The following is a 7,815-nucleotide window of genomic DNA, read 5'->3' on the forward strand; positions in this document are numbered from 1 at the left end:
TTGTCTTACCTTTCTGTTTCGGTGAATGAAGAGTTCTGTTTTGAAAACAGTTGAGCAAATGCTTTGCTACACACACCCCAAACAGTCTCAGTGACTTAGGTGAAAATTTAAATTACTTTATACCCAAGTTCATGTATGGGCACAACAGGCGGAAAGCCAGCATCACTCAGGACTTCAGTAACAGCTGAAATTCCCAGCAAAATGTAAAATTCAGATGAAAGCGACCATCTAACTTGAGACCTAGAGTGGGAAACTGAAATTCATAAGTATCAGGATTAAATCAATATCAGTATGAAACTATGAGAAATTCAGTGTGTTGAATGAATCAATCGATAGATGAATCAGAGTCTAACTCTGGAGTTGAGAAAAAATGACAGCTCTCCCTGAAACCAAGAATTTAAGTTTCTACTGATGCAAAGCATTTAACATTATAAAAACAGGAGAACTAGCACTGAAGAAATTAACCTCTTAACTCCTTTTTTGTTTTCCACAGTGTGAAAATTCAATATTTATAACTACACTGATAGTCTAGTTACCGATATTATTTTTAGTGACTTACAGTTTTCACAGGTATTGTGAAAGTACAGCCCTTCTATGAGGAACAAGGGCATTTCAGGCATCTTGCTGCTCTCTTAACCACAAAATAAATACCAAGACTTCAAAATCAGTTAAATGCCATCTAATTGCAAACTGTTGATTAGCCTCCTTGGGAACCCAGCTCAGGACTAGAACGATGAAAACTCTGAATCCTTAGGAGAAAAGGGGACACAGAACCAAATGCTGTTAACTGAGAAAGCAAGAAGAAATCCTGGTCTCAAAGGAAATGTGAGAAACAAATTATCCACATGCAGAAAACAGACACAAGCAAAGCACCTTTCCAATTTTCTTTGAACAGAGTTATTGGGATTGGACTGCCACACTGTATCATACACCAGCTCAGAGGTGTTAAATGTTTTTTCATTCTGGCCACCATCCCTGAAGCCGAGAGAGAAGAGTTTAGAGGGATCACAGACCAAAGGGCTCCATTTTTCTGTCTGGCACAGCTGAAACCTGCATATTCAAGAAAATCTCATACCTTTGACCAGTGATTCACTGTTTGATAAGACACAATGATCCAGACATTGTAATTAAGAGTGTAAGAGATGCAAGTGTTGGACACTGAAACAAACGTTTTTCACTGTGTGGACTTGAAATCTTCTATTATCGCACTGCAGTAGCTGGGAAGTTCTTATACATTTAATCTATCTTGACCTCCAGGGCACCAATTATTTGACTTCAAATGTTTAAATTTTAACAAGCTTTCACCCGCAGGGGAAAAAAATGCAGCAATTAATGTAAGTGATCTGCCATTTACAGCTAGACTATGGACAGAAAGAATATCAGTCATATTCCATGAATTTAGTTGTCACCAATTTCAAAACCTCTGTGTTTTTTTCCATCTGTACATTTCACAGCAAAAGTAAGTATGTTTAGATCAACCTTTCCCTCTCTATTATCACTATATACAACTCAGCACCTAATCACTGTTGGGTGTTGTTGCTTGTGGGGTGTTACCCCTCTCCAGTTAAACCTGATAGAATGCTCTGGCAGCTTTCAAAATTACATGCAATCAAAAACATTCCTTCTGAAGTATGAGAAGCATAACTCAATACTGCAGCCATTATGTGTATTTGACAATACCAGCCAGCTGCACAATACAAGTCCAAAACCACTTATATTTGTACAACCTCCCCCTGTAAAAGCCAGCAGCAGCCCCAACCTGCTTCTGTGGAGCCTTGAGCACAGTATCTCGTTACCTGATAATACCCATATGCTAATAGTGCTACACTCACTGTGAACTGTGTGAATCAAGATGAGATACACTATGTCTCACTTACACCCTGGAAACCCTGTAAACTCTTCGCAGTCCCCCCTGCCCACTGAGAAGAAACAACCAACCCATTTCAGATGCAGCCCAGCAGAGGAACACTTCTCAGAGGGCACGGGTTGCAGACTTTCCAGGAGTATTCCGCAGAAAGGAGACCAGTCACACAATGCTGATTCAGCATTTCCAGTTGCTAACAACAAAAATGGTCATTTTTACATTCTCTCATGTAAGCATTTTTTGTAGCTGACATATAGACATTACACAATCACAAACGAGAAGAAAGATAGTGAATAGGAAGGGAGGAGGACCGCATTTTTTATGATGATGGAGACACAATTAAAATATGATCTACACTGCAAAGAAACATGAGATCCATAATTTGGTTAATATTTCAGCAGACACAATACAGAACAATAATACTTTTATCTTCAGTACTGCGCTGTAAGTAAACAAAGCAGACTCCTCCAAAGGTCATACAGCTGCATATCCATAACTTGGGGGGGGGGGTCATACGAAATCCACAACCTGGGGCAAAGCACAGTTTTTGCATGGGAGGGCTGGCTCCCAAACATCCTTAAGAAAAACTTCTTCCACCCTTGTGTTGCCTGCTACTAGATGGCTTAAAACTAGGGCCCAGTGGAAACTGCAAAGTCTCACTTTCCATGGATACAATACTGCCCTACTGAGGTTAAGGGGGTGTAAGAGCACCTTAGATCATGCTGCAAAATACCACAAACCTGTTTTCCACAGCGTGCCCAAGTCATCCTTTGTGCAGTGATGTGTAAGAGAGTGCATTTCATGGCGATGAGAGGGGCAGAAAGAGTAAGAACGCCGGGGAAAGTTGGCAGAAAAAGAGAAAGGGCTGAACAGCAGAGGAAAAGGAAGACAGCCAGACAGAGGGAAACACGGGCATGCAACAGGATTATCCCACCCAAGAGCTGCCCTTCACCGGCCAGCAGTAATACACGCCACCTTTGGAAAAGGTACCTTAACCGTCGGGGAAGAAAGGCCACAATCAGGAGAGAAAGCCAGGTCCCCTGGTAGAATGGGAGGCAGGAGGAGGACACGGACGTTGCCCTTCCCGGGGAGCGGCACGGACCCTCACCCGACGCCTGGGCCGCCCCGGGGCTGCAGCGCGCTGCCGGTGAGAGCCCGGCGGGCAAGGTGCAAGCAGGTGTGGCGGCGGCGGCTCGCCTTACCGCAAGGAGGGGAAAAACATACACGTACACCTATACATAATACACGTACACACACGGAGAACTATAGGTATGTAAAGCCCCGGCGGCGGCGGCAGGCTGAAGCTGCAAGTGCCGTCCCAGCCGCCGGGCCAGAGCTCTTCACAGCCCAGAGGGCCCGGGAGGGAGTTTTCCAGTGGCCCCTGCCCGAGTGGCAGCGCCCGCCCAGCCCGCACCGACAGTACCGGGGGGACGCTAGGGTTAGAGTCCCGCAATTCGCCATGGTACTAAGCCGGGCGGTTGCCAGGGCAGCTTTTAGGGACACGGAACAAAAAGGGGGCTCGGCGACCGGGGGAAATCCCGCCCCGCCAGCCCCTTACCTTCCCGAGTGTCGTCCTCTCGCGGGCGCGCCGCGCAGATCCAGCGCCGTGGGGCGGCGGCGGCTGGGGCTCCCCGCTGCCGGGCTCCGGGCAGGGGCGGGCGCGGGGTCTCCGCTCCGCGCCGCCAACAAAGTGCCGGAGCGGCGCAGGGAGGGCGCCGGTCAGCGAGAGCAGCAGCGGAGCGGAGCTCCCTCTGCCGGCCCGCCGGCCCGCCGCCCCGGCCCGGCCCGGCCACGGCCACGGCCCCGACGCCCCAGCGCGGGCCCGCGGCGGGGCAGCGCGGAACCCCGCGGAACGCTCCGCGCCCGCGGTGCTGCTGCGCCAGCCACATGAGGGCTCTGCGCGCTGCCCGGGGGTGCGGGGTCGCTTCATCTCACCTCCCGCTGCTCCCTGTTGCGCTTTACGGGGCACTCGCGAAATGTAAAAGTACTGAGAGCAGCTCCCCGGAGCTGGGCTGGAATATGGGAGTTGTTTAAAGTGATCGTAAGAAGCATTCACCCTCAAAAAAAAGAAAAAAAAAAAAAAGCCACACAAACAAAACCTACCAAGACTCCACAGCGAAATGCTTCCCCGAAGTAGGTGTATGTAAGCCAGCTTTGGAACGAGTCAGCTACAAGAACAAAAGTCTCCCACTCTGACTCGAAATCCCGGATGAAATCTCCCAGCTGTTTATGTTGTTTGCATCTGGCACCACATTCCTCCAGATCCTGACAACTTACAGCACAGGAGACTAGACCCATCCACAGATACTATTCGCATGGTTACAGGTAGCCAAAGTCCTGACACTATGCTATTGCTGCCGTTGCAATTTCTATAATGAGCCATTTCTACTCCTAAAATCAGGCTGCTCCCTAATAATCTCAGTTTTCACTGATTTCACTTTTAAATAACTTTTTGCCTTTTGTGACTCCAGAGAAAAGTTAGAAAACATACATCTTTCAACAGCATCAGACAAATGAAAAGATACACTACTTGAAGTAGTATATAGCACAGCTAGTCTGATTTTTGAAGTTCTGTTCCTGATTTTTGATAGCATTGAATTGCCAGTCCTGAAAAACTTACAAACCTGCTTAATTTGCTTCCTTAGCCTCCTTTCAGGCTTCATCAAGTTTCCTCACGAAGATCAAGATCAGATCTCAACCAAACACACTGCCATTTTCAGGATTGAGACACCATTATCCAAACATAGCAACAGGTCCTTTATGCTACAGAGTTTCTCTGATTCCAGGCCCTCTTCAATAAACCCACACAGGAAAAGTATAAACTTAGGAAAGAGCAGCTGCTTGCTAGAAGTTCCACTCAGTTCCAAGAAATGAAACTTGGCAGGTCCTTGCTTTTTATAACACTCCATGACTCATTTGCAGAGGCAGGTGAAGTCAGAGCCATCACTGCCAGAGTCGTGCCCCTGATGGCTTCTCCAGGAAGGACACAGATTTTCCCAAACACTTCTTAAAGAGGAAGAAAGAGATTGCTCAGCTACTGTTTGCAGTGGTTCAGTTGGTGAATCTCTTCTAAAGTGATGCTAGCCCATGCGTGACCTGGAGTTTTCCAGCAAGACTTCCCAAGAATAAGGTCCAAGCTCTGCAAACTGTGTTATTTTGCCAGGTTCTGGGCAGGTTCAGAGCTGAAGGTAGTGGGCAGCACTCATGCATGAGGCCTACTGTGGGCTCCCATGAACCAGACAAGAGAGTAACCTGAGCGTGCAGATCAGGCAGGGAGAGGTGGGGCCTCACTCCACTGTTGCTTAGGAATTCACCTTAACCCTGCTTCCGGGTTGGGGGGCGGGGGGGGAGAGAGAGAAAAAAAGAATAGCAGTTCAGCCAACTTTCCCTTCCTGGCTCTGAGCTGGTGAAGAAGTGTTGTCACACTGCATATTCTTCTAATGCTTCTGTCTCTGCTACTTCTCCAGTTCTGCAGGATTCTCCACAAAACAGGAAAGCCCCCAAAAATTGTGAAATAATGGGTGGAGGGCGTGTGAGTCCACTTTTGTGCATTTAAACAAGCAAGGAAATTGGCAGATACTGTACACTTAATCTTGTTAACAGGAAGTTTGTTTCCAACAAACCTTCAAACCTTAAAGAATCAGATAATGGAGAGGTCACCTAGGTCATTCGTGTGAATGAACAGGAACACTAACATCTAAACTGACTTTTCCAAACTATTGCTAGTTGCCATACACACACTCCGCAGGTAAATAATAATTAGAATTTATACATAAAAGTGCTTACCTCATGAGAGGCAGAAAGGAATCTGACAGCTGCTATTAAAGAAAAGGCTGGGGACTGCTTCAGTCCTTGGCAGGGATAAACAGTGCCTCTCTTCCCTCTTCTTTCCTGGATAGCAGCCCAAGACCACCCCCTGCTCCAATTCCCTTTAACAAAGGACAGGAGACAAATGCAGAAGACCACTGATTTTTTTGTTTGTTTGTTTTTATTTGAGAAGAAAATATTTAAAAGGAACAGAGATAATAAAGAAGAACATGAAAAGAAAGTGGGACATGAGGATGAGAAAAGAGAAACCAGAAGAATAAATGGGACTGAGAAAGATTTGGGGAAGAATAAATTGTCTTTCTGTGCTTTATCAACTTTTCTTCAGGATGTGTACAGTAGATATGGACATTTGTAAAATTAGTTTTATATTGCATGAAGCTAATATCACTGCAGATAGGAAATCAGAACATTGTAACACAGCAGATGAAGAAGACATTTCATCAATAGTTTTCTCTTTGGAGAAAAGTTGAAATACACCAAGGAATTTCCTTCTGTTGTAAAATAGCCAAAAGATACTTTCCGTGTTGGGAACCTGCAGAATGACTTACAAAGAATGACTTACACAACTGTCTAGCAGACCCAGCAGAGTCTGTTTGCTGACTGCCCCCCCCTTCCTGCGTGGAATTCAGCCAAACGTCGTGGCCCCAGCCAGTTGCAATCTCCTTTGCAGGTGTACACACGATGGAAGGCACAGTGCAGGGAACAAACCTGTGGATTAATGGGGAGTGCCATTGTTTGAGCTGTATTGAAAATAGATGGGCAAGCATTCAATTTGTACAGTATTAGCTGCAGTGAGCCTGGGGATTTAAGATTAACTGCTTGATACTGGAATTTCCATTCTCGTTGAAAACAGACACTACTGTATCCATAGAGTTTTGAGAGCAAAATATACAAAGTAAGCCTGATTCTTCTCTTGATTTTAAGGCACGTGCAGCTAAAGGGAGAAACAGCGGAATTGTTCCTGATTTAGGACCAGAGAAATGTGAGGTTAATCCAGAGGAATCCACAACAAATGAGAGATACACAAGACTGGCTATCGGTTCATGCTCCTCCATTCTTTATGCTGTGAAAAAGAAAAAAATCCCAAATACAGAAAGTATTTATTTTCTGCTTAGGTAAAATTATAGAAAATATTTTACTTAAGGGCTAAACATGGTCTATCTAGAAAACAATGCAAACCAGAAGATCTGAAGAATAAGCATATAGATTCTTCTATTCTCAGTGTAATTTGTAGTATCATTGGAAGTTTCTCTGGGGTGTGTCTGGTTTTAAAATATACTGCTTAAATTTGTCATCCTTTGTGCTACAAAAGATATGTTTTTTAGACAATTTTCAGTAGAAACCAAGTGAATGAAATTGTTCTAAACTCGGATTTACTATTTGAGTACTAATTCTATGAATAAAATAATGGCCTCAAAACTGTCAAGTTAGATTTGGTCTAAAGATATTTGGGACATTCTATAAACTTCTGAATTAGTTAGGAACCCAGGGTCTGCTACCCAAAAAATAGCTTTGGGCAAACCCTCTAATGTGTTTGGGTTTGGTTTTGTTCCCTTCTCTTCTGAAAATGGAATGTAAATCAAAATTATTAAAAATCTCCTCTTTCCTCATGAGCTTTGGAACATCAAGAAGTAGTAAGTCAGTTCCTCCACTGGAGAGCTTGTGCTTAGTTGATTTATGTAAAATTACAGAAGCTGCTTGCCTTTTCTTTAATAAACTTTCTAAAGAAGGTTGGTTTAGGCAAATAAAGAAAAGCAGACCAGAGAGCTACTCACGATCTAAGCATAAAAAGGAAGGAGGAACCCAGCATGTCTGTAACCCTCTCCTTGTGGAAACCAAACTCCAGACTGAGTTCTGAACTAGACGGAAAACATCTGGACTGCTCCTGGCTGACTCATACCTTTTATCCCAGGTACAGAGACAAAGCAGCAGAAAGAATTCCCAGAAGCCTCCTCTCCACTACTAAATGATTCTTCTGAAGCACTTGAGGATACAGCAGAGAATATATCAGGTGTGAGCAAGGTGTCTGTCAGTGTGCAGTCACAGCACTGAACTCCACAGAGACACCCAATGACTGTGATGGGTAAGAGTTCTTCAAAGAATCATCATGAATCACTTTTCCC

The 7,815-nt window shown here is 44.9% G+C and overlaps 1 protein-coding gene across 15 annotated transcripts in view; it reads right to left on the reverse strand.

Annotated features, from left to right (window-relative positions):
• EPS8 (EGFR pathway substrate 8, signaling adaptor) overlaps positions 1-5,050 on the reverse strand; it is a 143,927-nt gene extending 138,877 nt beyond the window's left edge. For 6 of the 15 annotated variants that reach the window (XM_071815464.1, XM_065853285.2, XM_065853219.2 and 3 more), the window contains exon 1: positions 3,423-3,561. The gene's annotated coding sequence lies outside the window, so the exon portion shown is untranslated. Of the gene's footprint in view, positions 1-2,854; positions 3,029-3,422; positions 3,562-3,967; positions 4,067-4,488 lie in introns of those variants that run through there. The other 9 variants (XM_071815471.1, XM_065853228.2, XM_071815481.1 and 6 more) reach the window with 7 other exon arrangements.
• Positions 5,051-7,815: the final 2,765 nt, after the last annotated feature.

Source organism: Patagioenas fasciata, chromosome 1 (assembly GCF_037038585.1).
Source record: "Patagioenas fasciata isolate bPatFas1 chromosome 1, bPatFas1.hap1, whole genome shotgun sequence".
NCBI lineage: Eukaryota > Metazoa > Chordata > Aves > Columbiformes > Columbidae > Patagioenas > Patagioenas fasciata.